The sequence below is a fragment of the Chamaea fasciata genome, unplaced genomic scaffold, assembly GCF_029207755.1.
Source record: "Chamaea fasciata isolate MVZ Bird 193981 ecotype frontalis unplaced genomic scaffold, bChaFas1.0.hap1 SCAF_32, whole genome shotgun sequence".
In the NCBI taxonomy this organism is placed as follows: Eukaryota; Metazoa; Chordata; class Aves; order Passeriformes; family Sylviidae; genus Chamaea; species Chamaea fasciata.
In genome coordinates, this window is record NW_027094117.1 from 2,460,456 (window position 1) to 2,472,951 (window position 12,496).

The window sequence follows — 12,496 nt, forward strand, 5'->3', positions numbered from 1 at the left end:
ATTGTTCCACTTTATTGCTCATAACATCCGTTATTATACTTTTGCCCGAAGCGTTCAGCGTACTTGTCAAATTATAATTGGTTAGCATCCACTACTCATCTGTACTTGATTGGCTATATCAAGCGTGAGAAGGTTCTTCCCCTTGGCATGCTGAAAACTTTGGAGACGTGCTTACTGCTACGCTCTATTAACCACAAGTTCTTTTATCTTTGGCCTGTAACCGTGCTTACTGCTGTCCCAAGGACAGCTTGTCTTAGCAGCACGTAGGCTGCTAGCACTTGGTATCGGGCCATAAGGCCTCTAATGATCCGTGGCCTTGCTCTGCTAACCATTCTTCAACAATGGACCTGGGCTGTGGAGCCCATGGAGAGCGGGAGCTGCTCCCAAATCCCACCTGATCCTGCTTCATCCACCCTGTCCCTGTCCTGCTCCACCCATGCCACCTGTTCCCACTCCAGAATCCAAGCCTGATCCTGCTCCATCCATTCCACACCAATCCTGCCCCATTCATCCTGCACCAAACCTGCCTCATCTATCCATGCCCACTGATCCTGCTCCATCCAACCTGCACCAATCCTGCCTCATCCATCCCAACTGATCCCCCTCCAGCATCCAGCCCCGATCCCACTCCACAATTTCATCTGATCCTGCTCTGGACCCCTGCTCTGATTGCAATCCCCCCCTGATCCAAGTCCGTCCATCCTGCCCCAATCTCCCTCTGGAATCCCACGCTGATCCCCTTCCGTACCTAAGGTCAGGCCCTTGCTTCCCACATCTTTTCCTGCAGAAAGACAAGATCCATCAGATTCCAGCACAGATCACACACCAGGATTAATCCCAGCATCCATCCTGGGATCCACACAGAGGGGATCCAGAGCTGGATCTGCCACTGGCACTCACTGGCTGCCATGTTGTATCCATTCCTGTCCCTCTTCCCTTGGGAAACAAAGTGGGATCAGTGTCAGTGGCACAGGATTCCCGGAGCGGTGCTGGGTGGATGCCCCTTCCTGACCCCCCTGCAGTGTCTTACCAGATTGGAGCTTCCAGACTGTAAGAGACGGTCTGAAGATCCCTCATCTGCCTCACCACCATGGTCAAGGACAGAGACTGAAAGCCCTAGAAGGGACTTGAAAATCTCAAGACGGGAGTTGTGGCCTGGCTGAGCTGGGATGTTGGCCAAGTGCTGCCTGCAGGTGTGTTTGATGGAAAAACCCAGCACCCACATGGGAACATCAGAACCTGAGCAGAAACAATGGGCAAGTCACGGTGAAGTGACCGCGCCTGCTGACTCGTACTGGTCGACACCGTACCTGCTGACGACCGACTTGTTCTGAGTTCTCTAAATGAACGCACTGCAATGATTTCCCCCACCTGTTTGGCCAACTGCCTGTCGCTTCGGAGAGGACTATAAAAACCCTAGAGACCCCCGCTCACTTTTGAGATCTCCCCACTGGAGAAACTCACGTCTATAGGTATCTTCAAAAGCCTCGAAGACTCCACCCTCCATGCTGGTAGCTATAATCCCCTTGCCCTCTTTTCTGTCTTTCTTGCTATTCTCTTTTCTCTCCCCACTATGGCATTTGTTGGCACGAAATCAAAGTGCATTTGTGATTGAGTAAACTGAGTTTGTCCCCCGCTGTGTCTTTTGTAGTCTGAGATCCCTAAAACGAACCATCCTGAACCCCGCCTCTGGGAGCGGATCGTGACACGCTGCGGGAGCGGCTGCCCGCGGTCTCCTTCCCGCCGCTGCCTCAGCTGAGCCAATTCCCCTGCTTGCGCTGGCAGGTGCCATCAAATGCATCCCAGGATCCCATCTCCCCACCTGAAGCCTCCAGTGCCCAGCCTGTCCTGGGCTGGTGGCAGCCAGCCTGACAAAAACCAACAGCCACGGGCCACCAGCGCCCAGGGGCTCAGAAGCAGGTGAGGGACGCTTTGGTTGGCAGGAGCGGAAGGGCCGGGGCTGCTCCCCTGCCTCTCTTTGCCTTGGTTTAGGATTCAATTTTCTTGCCTCTGTCCGAGGGGATAAAGGCATGGTTTTTCTCCAACACAGGGCAGGTTTTTTCTCTAGCATGGAGCCTTCCCCATGGACCTTCTGGCCTTCCCCAGGCCCCTTCTGCCCTCTTGCAGAGCCAGTGGCATTTTCCGCCACACGCAGTTTGTAACCCAGAGTCGAGTGCATCCGAGAAGGCTCCAAGCAAGTCCTTCCAGGCTGACTCTGCAGATGCCGAGGCTGCTCTGGCCTCTGCCGGGCCTCTGCTGGGGCTCAGCTCTGGGCAAGGCTGGGCCCACTGTGGCCTCGCATTGCTCCGCGCAGCTGAGTCACAGGGGGAGAAGGATGGCACATGTCAAGGGAGTTGAGGTTGAAGGGAGTTTTTATTCCAAAAGCTGCCGTAACAAACAGGGTGTCACAACAACCAGAACAAACAGGCTGTCCTAACTACCAGAACTAACTGGCAGTGCTAACTACCAGAACTAAGTAGTTGTCCCAAGTAGAAGAGAAAGCGCTTCATGTCCTCCGCTGCTCTTTCAGTCGCTTTGCTGCAGTGATCAGAGGGGTCAGGCTGGAGAGAGGCTTGGCTGATGCTAAAAATGGGTGCTGGCCAAAGGATAAAAAAGAAAGAAGTGAAGCGTTACTTTCCAAAGTCAACTTCCTCCCAGGCTCTGTTGCAACAGGACAAAGGGGAATGGATTTGAACTGCACGGAGGGAAGCAGGCTCAGATTAGATGTAAGGGAGAATTTTGTTTTTTTACCAGGAGAGTGGGGAACACACTGACAGAAGGTGCCCAGACATGTGGGAGGTGCCTCCTCCCTGGAAAGAGCCAAGCTCAGCTCAGGCACGGCTCTGGGGCACCTGATCTGATTGAAGATGTCTGCGCCCATTGAGGGCACCAGGTGCAGAGGACCTGGAAAGGAGCCTGCCAACCTAAACCGGGCGAGGATTCTGCTTGCTTTGCGCGTGCAAAGCAGCCAGCCTGGAGATTATGGGAGAGGGCCCCAGAAGAAAACCCCTCCCTGCCGCTGCTGTTTCCCCTGCAGCCGCTTGGCATTCACCTGCAGCAGCTCCTGGGCAGACCAGCGCCGCTCCTCGTCCCACTCCAGGCTGCACTCGAGGAAGTCCCGCAGCAGAGCCGACAGGCGCCGGGGCTCCTGCAGCCTCGGGGTCCCGTTCTGCCGGATCAGAGTGCGAGCCTGCAGGAAAAGCAAACACAGCGCTCTGCCAGCTTCCGTCACACCCACAGTGCTCACGTCGAGCCCAGCTTCTCAGCCCCAGCTCCAGGGGCACTTTCCTCCCTGGCAGAGATGCTGCTCATTTTTCTTTACCAACCAAAAAACCCAAAGCCTGATGCAGCCACAGCCATTGCAACATCCAAATGATCTGGCCTGGAGAGCCAATCTCATTGGCTTTCTTAGTAGGCACTTCCATCAGAAAGAGCAGATTTTGCTTCTCCAAATACCGACACCAGCGTTCCAGGCCATTTGCAAGAGTCACTGTGGTCTGACTGTTATTTCAAAGGATTCTTACATCAAACGCATCTCTGCAGGGACACTGACACTCAAGGAAATTCATTTGTGATGCCCCATCCCAGAAACTGCCAGACAAGAAACAGGTTTGTGTTGCTGAAAGCTCAGGCTTGGTGACATGGAGAAAGGAGCTTGGGCTAGGAAAGAAACGTGTTAGACTTTGGGCATGTTAAATAATCATCTTGACGTGTTAGACAACTTTCCCAGTGAGAAGAGCCGGGAGGGACTTAATCTCGCCAAACTTGTTTTACAAACTCCTTCATAGATTTCTTGTGTTTGGGGGTGGCTTTTGGGGTGCGTTTGGGGCTTTTTTGCAAGATAACATTGGAGCTGATACTGTCTTCACGCTTTCAGGTCATCCTCACAGATAGAAGAGCTGCAACACCTTAAAGCCCAAAGCACATTGTTGCCAGAGACTGCAGAATATTGGTCTGTGTTCAGGCTCGAGTCCTCTGGGAATTCCCTTCCCCATGTCCAGAAACCTTCAGCTGCTCCTGCCACTGCAGGGTCACGCTGTGCTCACAGGCCTCTGCAAACACTGGAGAATCTGCCTCTTACCATGGCCGCCGTTTCCTTGAAGTAAGGAGGTTCTCCTTCCACCATCTCGATGGTCACAATGCCCAAGGACCAGATGTCCACCTTGGGGCCGTAAGGAGAACTGGTGACAACTTCTGGGGCCATCCAGTGAGCAGTGCCCACCATGGAGCTGGGCTGGTCCTGCTCAGGGCTGAGCTGAGCGCAGAGGCCAAAATCAGCTGAGGACAGAAACAAACCCTGTCAAAGGCAGCTGGAATGAGGAAACCAACCCCAAAGATTCCCCACTCTCAGTGTGAGAATGCAGTCGTGAATACAGCTGCAAAAGTCCTCACGGCTGGAGGCAAGGAAAGATGGAACTGGCCCCTTCAAGAAACCCTCAGCTTTCATGCAGTGGCTTTTACTGATTCCCTTGAAGATTTCCATTCCAACTCCTGCCCCTCTGCAAGGGCCACAGCCAGAGCAAAGCCACTCCTGACACTCCGGCTCCTCCCCTGAGCTCTCTGCAGGGGCAGCAGGAGCGCTTGTGGCAGTGCCACCAGCAGCACTTGTGGGGCTCTGGCCGCCACTGGCAAGCAGCCCCACACCCGCAGCCCGGGAGCGCCGTGCCTGGCCAGGAACACTCACCCAGCTTGACAGAGCCGTTCATTCCCAGAAGGATGTTGGAGCTCTTCAGATCTCTGTGGATCACCTGGTTGGAATGGAGGAAATCCAGGCCCTGCAGACACTGAGAGAGAAAAAGAAACACCAGGGTAAAAATCAATGGCGGGAATATATCAGCCAAGAAAGGAGAGTTTAGAATTCTGCCAGCAGAAACTTTGCTGTGACAGGCCAGGAGTGCAGTGCACACAAGCTCCAGGCAAATGGTTCCAAGGCAAAGCTGAGAAGAGCAAATCAAACCCAAAAAAGACAGAGGACCCCAACAGCAGGAAAGGGGACAAGAATAGAAGTGCAGTGATGCTGGCAGGCCATTCATTTCAGTGGCTCTTTCCTCTCCAGCTCATAAAAACAAGACAGAAACAAAGCCCTGAGCGTGGAGCCGCTCCTCTTCTCCTGCCCTTCTGGAAGGAGCATCGTGTCCAAGCCATGGGAGGCACAAGCAGGATCCCTCACCTCCCGACTGACAGCTGCCATGTCTCCTTCAGCCATGCGTGTCTGTCTGACCACATCCTGCAAAGTTCCTCCATCCATGTATTCCATCACCAGCCAGAGATCTCCATCAACAAGGAAGCTGGAAAAGGAAAACAATGGCACAGAGATGAATGTGCAGTGCTCAATTCCCCCATGGCAAAGCCTCCAGTGGGGTTTTCTTTCCAGCTCACTTGTCAATGAGGACAGAATCCCATCTGATTTTCACAGGAGACACCTGTGAAAAAGGAGAGGCCTTAGATGGCAAGCAAGTGAAAGATGCACTTTTAGCAACAGCCCAGATCAATGTGAAACCACACCACTTGCCCCCAGCTGCTTCAGCATCTGAACTCATCACTTCCACCATTCACTCCACCACAAGGCAACACAACTTCCGGAGCTATCCAGGGAGGGAGGCCGTGCAGCACTTGGGATAAAAGTGGTCAACTCTTTGGAAAACCTTGCAGAAAGTCTCTTCAGCAACAGGCAGGGCCATTGAAAAATGGGCAGATGAGGCCTTTCTGGAAACAAGAACCTGCTCTTCCTGGTAACTGAAGCAATGGAAAAGATTTGGGAAGAAGACACCAAGGGAAATAATTTCTGCCATGGATTATCAGCACTTGTTGTAAGACACAGAAAATAGGGTCCGCTTGAAGAGAAAACCAAAGTGGTGCAACAAAGGAACATGGAGGGAGTGAACTGCCAGGCTGTTGTTTTGGCAAGATATGGCCGGGTCAGGCTTCTCAAAACAGGCTACGGACTGCGGATGCCAGGAAAGATTAACGCAGGGCTCGTGCACGGGATGAGAGATGAAGCACTCACCTGTCCAAAGAGTTGATAATGTTGGGGTTCTTCTTGTCCTTCAGGAGCAGGAGCTCATTCACAGCTCGTTCCCTCTTCTGCCCTTGGAGACTCATTTTCTTTATGGCCACCTCAAGGGACATTGCAGACCTTCAACTGGAGGAGTCTGTGGCAGGAGGCCACAGCAAACACGGAGCGAGTCTTTTTGGAGCGACGCAGCCAGGCTGTGCCAAACTGCCTTGGGATGGGATACCAGAGCTCAGCAAGTGCCATTCCCACAGCCCATTGCTCTGCTGGCTGGGGGCTGCTTACAGGACACGTGGCCAGAGACATTTGGCCTTGTGAGCTCTGCAGAAATGGTCCCTCAGCTTCAAAGCTCTAACAACCTTCTCTGCACCTACACTCTTCTCAAATGGCCCTAGTTTACCACCACTCTTAGAATGATGATGATGATGTTCATTATTATTCAAACACATTTTGCAAGCAGGAGGTAATTCTGGTTCTGTGCAAACAGAGCAAAAGAGCTGGGAACCCTTTAGCAATTCTATGGCATTTGCTCATGATTTCAAACGCAGCTGCTCTGCTTGGGCTTGCACAACAAAGCAAACACACACATCCCATGCTCAGACGATCCCTGTCACAGGCTGGCAGCCACACCAGAGCCAAAGACAACTGCAGGCTTTAGGAGAGAGCTTTGCTCTGGACATCCATCTTCTCATTGCTCTCCCTCTCTCTCTGTCAGCAGACACTCACCTCTCGTCCAGTGGCCCTGTCGAGTCCTTTACAAACGGCTCCGAAAGCCCTGCAGACAAAACAGCAGAGAGGAAAGAAGCAGTGCTTTAGACCCTGGGAGTGAAAGTCAGGCAGACAGGAGATCTTTTCTACCTGTAGCATTCAGAAAACACCTGGGCGCGTCAAGCCTTGAAAGAAGGGCGCGGCAGCCACCAGCCCTCTGCCATGCAAGGTGTGCAAGGGAAAACTGAGGCCAAACATGAAGGAAAAGTGCTGGAGCAAACCCCAAATGTCCGTGATGAATTCCTTTAGTTCAAAACCTGGGCTGGGGGCCGGCTGTCTAAAGAACTAGAAAAGAATGTATTTCATCCTTTTGCGTTTCCTGCCTAAGAGCTGCAGGATCCACAAGAGCCCTGCATCAGGGCATCATGCATTTTCCCCTTGAGTGCAGCAGCTCTGTGTCTGTTACTGGATGTGTGGGGTCTACTACTTGTGCTGAAAAGAGCCCTTCTTAGTTCATCTCTGCTTTCTGTTTGGAAGCCATTCTCTTGATAATCCTGAGCGGTGAATAGTTTTGCAAGTAAAAGATTTGAAAGCAATCTTGTTGAGAACTCTTCTCTGACAGTCAGCAGATGGTGAGTTGCTCTCTTAGGCAATCCAATTGCATGGACAGAAGATCTTCCATGTCCTGCTCCTTGCTGCAGGCAGGACACTGCCAGCCTCAGGGGCCTTTGGAGGTGCCATCTGACCACAGTTGTCAATTCTGATCAGGACTGAGAGACAGCAGCATCATCCCCCAGTGCCTGAAGGTGTCTGCAGCTCTCCTGACTTCTCACTTGATCCTGCACCAGCAAAATACCTGGGCCCTGCTCGTGTAGAAGTAACTGCCTTGCACTTACCCTTGGCCAATCTGCTCCAGTTCCAGGTATTTCTCCGCAGGCTCCCCCACGCTCACGCTGTTTCCTGAAAGAAACCACATGGAAGACACTCTCTCCCAGACAGAGACCCCACCTTGCAGCAGAGCCAGAATGCAGCCCCACTCCCTGGGGGCCCTTGTTCTCAGCTGGGGAAGGACAATCAGTCACTCTGGGACATTCAGCTGCAGAGCAACACCGGCTGCAGCTGATGCTGAGACACACACACAGCACCTGCTCTGGCACACAGGAACAGAGCAGACGTACTCAGCTGCATCAGGCACTGCTCCCCTCTCCCCTCTGCCTGCAGGGCTGTGCTGCTGCCAGAACCTTCAGCCCAGGATCCCGCAGCAGAGGGAGGTTCTCCGTCCTCTTCGCAAAACGCTGAAGCTTCTCCGTCCTCTTCCCAAAACGCTGCAGGTTGGCCATCGTCTTTCCAAGCCATGGGACGTTCAGCCTCCACTTCCCATGCTGGGAGACATTCACCCTCCTCTTCCCAAGCCACAGGATGTCCTCCGTCCTCATCCCACACCGGGAGATGTCCGTCATCCTCGTCCCACGCCATGGCAGCTTGGCCATTCTCGCCCTGTGCCGAGTGACGTCCACCATCCTCGTCCCACACTGGGAGATGTCCACTGTCCTTGTCCCACACGGCGGGAGCCTCGCCGTTGTATTCCCAATCGGCGGGATGTTCACCCTCATCTCCCAGAAGAGCGGGAAGTTCACTGTCGTCTCCCGGCACAGAGGGAAGTTCACCATTATCTCCCTGAAGAGTGGGAAGTTCACCGCTGCCTTCCTCCTCTTTGGCCTCCTCTTTGGAGGCAGAGGGAGCTGGAGGAGGTGCTGATGCTGCTTTTGTGCCCTGTGGACAGACGGTAGTGTGAGGGATGGGAAGTTCCATCTCAGTTATCACCTTATTTATCCTCAGCTACACATCCAGCTACATTAAGCAGAAATAGGGTTCCCAGCTGTTCAAACAAACAAACAATGGGCTAAAGTCGACATTGCCACTTATTGTTGGGAATTTGATACTCCACCATGGCTGAAGCCAGCAAGCAATCTTCTGCCTGCAAAACCACACCTGCAGCTCTTCAAAAGCATTTCAACAGAAAAGGAGAAAACTGCCAGGGATGCCTTTGCTGCTGCTGCTGCTGCTGCTGCAAAGACACTGACAGGAACTTTCCTTCAGCCTCCCAGACTTGCACTCGGCTGCCACACGCTCAGCTCACAACTTGCTGCACAATTCCAAACACCAAAGGTTCCCTTTGAACTCACCAAAGGAGGAGCTGCTCGAGATCCACCTGTCAGGTGCCCTGCAATGGGAGAAGGAACATGAACCAGATGCTGTCAGGAAAAGAAATGCCTGTGGTGGGAAATGCCACAGAGCAAGGCAAGCCCAAGAGAGCATTTTGCTTTCACAGCATCCCTCCAGGAGCCACAGTCCCTTCACACAGCAAGCAAGAGAACAGCACCAAATACTGGGCTGTGTCAGTTCTGGGCCGGACCAGCAAACGGAGGGAGTTCCAGGCTCGGCTGCCACACACACTCTCCCCTTGAGAGTACGGAACTCCCCCAGCAACTCTCCCCTGCAAATGCTGTGCACACCCTGCTGGCTGCAGACACCCCCTTTTTTCAGCTGCAGCTGCTGGCAGCAGCTCTCCCAAACCAATGGTGTCTTCATGGCAATTTGGTTACAAAGTCAACCCAGTTCCCGAGGAAGAACAGAAAGCACACAGCAAGCTCAAAGCCACAGATGCTGCACCGAGGGAAAAGCTTGACTTACGTGCCAAGTGGGTCAAGAAATACACCGAATAAGCCACAGAGTACAGGCTGCAAACTGCAGCAACCAAATTCTGGAACATTTTGGCTGCGCTGCACACGTCTGCAGACTGTAGCCCTGCAAGCACAGAAGGACAGCCGTCAGGGTGTGGGCTGACCGCTGGGAATGCCTCGGGCAGGAGGATCCTCCTGCAAGGAGCAGGCGCCCAGAGTCGCTCTGGACACTGCGGCCTCTGTGTCCCACAGCAAGAGCAACACCACGGGGACGTGGCAATGCTCCTGTGACATCACAGCAGCAGCTCATGCAAAAACTGCCTGGAAGGTTCTCCTGTGTCACCAAGGAGCAGAAAGAATCCTCCCAGGGCACAGGCTATTGCCCAAAGGATGCAAGAGGAACTGTGAAAATGCAGCCCTAAGGACGCCTGGTAGCCCAGCCTGAACACTGAGGAGGAACAAGGATGGGAGAAAACCAAAGGAAACGTGACCTTTGGTCACTGATGCTTCTGACTGAAACCAGCAAGGCTCCTTCCATCTGGCATCTTTGTTCTAGTTCTAAAAACTAATTCTTGGCTTGAAACAGGGGAAAATGGGAAGTTGATCCATGGGGAAGAGAGGTGGCGGGGCCGGGTGGGTGGGAGCAGCGGGATGAGCTCTTGCGGGAGCTCTTGGCTTTCCCTGGGAAGAGGAAAGGGGCTGGATGCAGCTCCTTGCGCAGGACTGCACAGGCGGTGATTCCTGCAGGGATGAGAGCGGGTCGTGGTGTTATCTTGTCCCAGGTGCACAAGATGGACCGCGGAGGATTTCGGCGAGGGAAGAATGCAATCAATCATTATGATTGGTAAAGCATTGTTCAACTTTATTGCTCATAACATCCGTTATTATACTTTTGCCCGAAGCGTTCAGCGTACTTGTCAAATTATAATTGGTTAGCATCCACTACTCATCTGTACTTGATTGGCTATATCAAGCGTGAGAAGGTTCTTCCCCTTGGCATGCTGAAAACTTTGGATACGTGCTTACTGCTACGCTCTATTAACCACAAGTTCTTTTATCTTTGGCCTGTAACCGTGCTTACTGCTGTCCCAAGGACAGCTTGTCTTAGCAGCACGTAGGCTGCTAGCACTTGGTATCGGGCCATAAGGCCTCTAATGATCCGTGGCCTTGCTCTGCTAACCATTCTTCAACAATGGACCTGGGCTGTGGAGCCCATGGAGAGCGGGAGCTGCTCCCAAATCCCACCTGATCCTGCTTCATCCACCCTGTCCCAGTCCTGCTCCACCCATGCCACCTGTTCCCACTCCAGAATCCAAGCCTGATCCTGCTCCATCCATTCCACACCAATCCTGCCCCATTCATCCTGCACCAAACCTGCCTCATCTATCCATGCCCACTGATCCTGCTCCATCCAACCTGCACCAATCCTGCCTCATCCATCCCAACTGATCCCCCTCCAGCATCCAGCCCCGATCCCACTCCACAATTTCATCTGATCCTGCTCTGGACCCCTGCTCTGATTGGAATCCCCCCCTGATCCAAGTCCGTCCATCCTGCCCCAATCTCCCTCTGGAATCCCACGCTGATCCCCTTCCGTACCTAAGGTCAGGCCCTTGCTTCCCACATCTTTTCCTGCAGAAAGACAAGATCCATCAGATTCCAGCACAGATCACACACCAGGATTAATCCCAGCATCCATCCTGGGATCCACACAGAGGGGATCCAGAGCTGGATCTGCCACTGGCACTCACTGGCTGCCATGTTGTATCCATTCCTGTCCCTCTTCCCTTGGGAAACAAAGGGGGATCAGTGTCAGTGGCACAGGATTCCCAGAGCGGTGCTGGGTGGATGCCCCTTCCTGACCCCCATGCAGTGTCTTACCAGATTGGAGCTTCCAGACTGTAAGAGACGGTCTGAAGATCCCTCATCTGCCGCACCACCATGGTCAAGGACAGAGACTGAAAGCCCTAGAAGGGACTTGAAAATCTCAAGACGGGAGTTGTGGCCTGGCTGAGCTGGGATGTTGGCCAAGTGCTGCCTGCAGGTGTGTTTGATGGAAAAACCCAGCACCCACATGGGAACATCAGAACCTGAGCAGAAACAATGGGCAAGTCACGGTGAAGTGACCGCACCTGCTGACTCGTACTGGTCGACACCGTACCTGCTGACGACCGACTTGTTCTGAGTTCTCTAAATGAACACACTGCAATGATTTCCCCCACCTGTTTGGCCAACTGCCTGTCGCTTCGGAGAGGACTATAAAAACCCTAGAGACGCCCGCTCACTTTTGAGATCTCCCCACTGGAGAAACTCACGTCTATAGGTATCTTCAAAAGCCTCGAAGACTCCACCCTCCATGCTGGTAGCTATAATCCCCTTGCCCTCTTTTCTGTCCTTCTTGCTATTATCTTTTCTCTCCCCACTATGGCATTTGTTGGCACGAAATCAAAGTGCATTTGTGATTGAGTAAACTGAGTTTGTCCCCCGCTGTGTCTTTTGTAGTCTGAGATCCCTAAAACGAACCATCCTGAACCCCGCCTCTGGGAGCGGATCGTGACACGCTGCGGGAGCGGCTGCCCGCGGTCTCCTTCCCACCGCTGCCTCGGCTGAGCCCATTCCCCTGCTTGCGCTGGCAGGTGCCATCAAATGCATCCCAGGATCCCATCTCCCCACCTGAAGCCTCCAGTGCCCAGCCTGTCCTGGGCTGGTGGCAGCCAGCCTGACAAAAACCAACAGCCACGGGCCACCAGCGCCCGGGGGCTCAGAAGCAGGTGAGGGACGCTTTGGTTGGCAGGAGCGGAAGGGCCGGGGCTGCTCCCCTGCCTCTCTTTGCCTTGGGTTAGGATTCAATTTTCTTGCCTCTGTCCGAGGGGATAAAGGCATGGTTTTTCTCCAACACAGGGCAGGTTTTTTCTCTAGCATGGAGCCTTCCCCATGGCCCTTCTGGCCTTCCCCAGGCCCCTTCTGCCCTCTTGCAGAGCCAGTGGCATTTTCCGCCACACGCAGTTTGTAACCCAGAGTCGAGTGCAGCCCAGAAGGCTCCAAGCAAGACCTTCCAGGCTGACTCTGCAGATGCCGAGGCTGCTCTGGC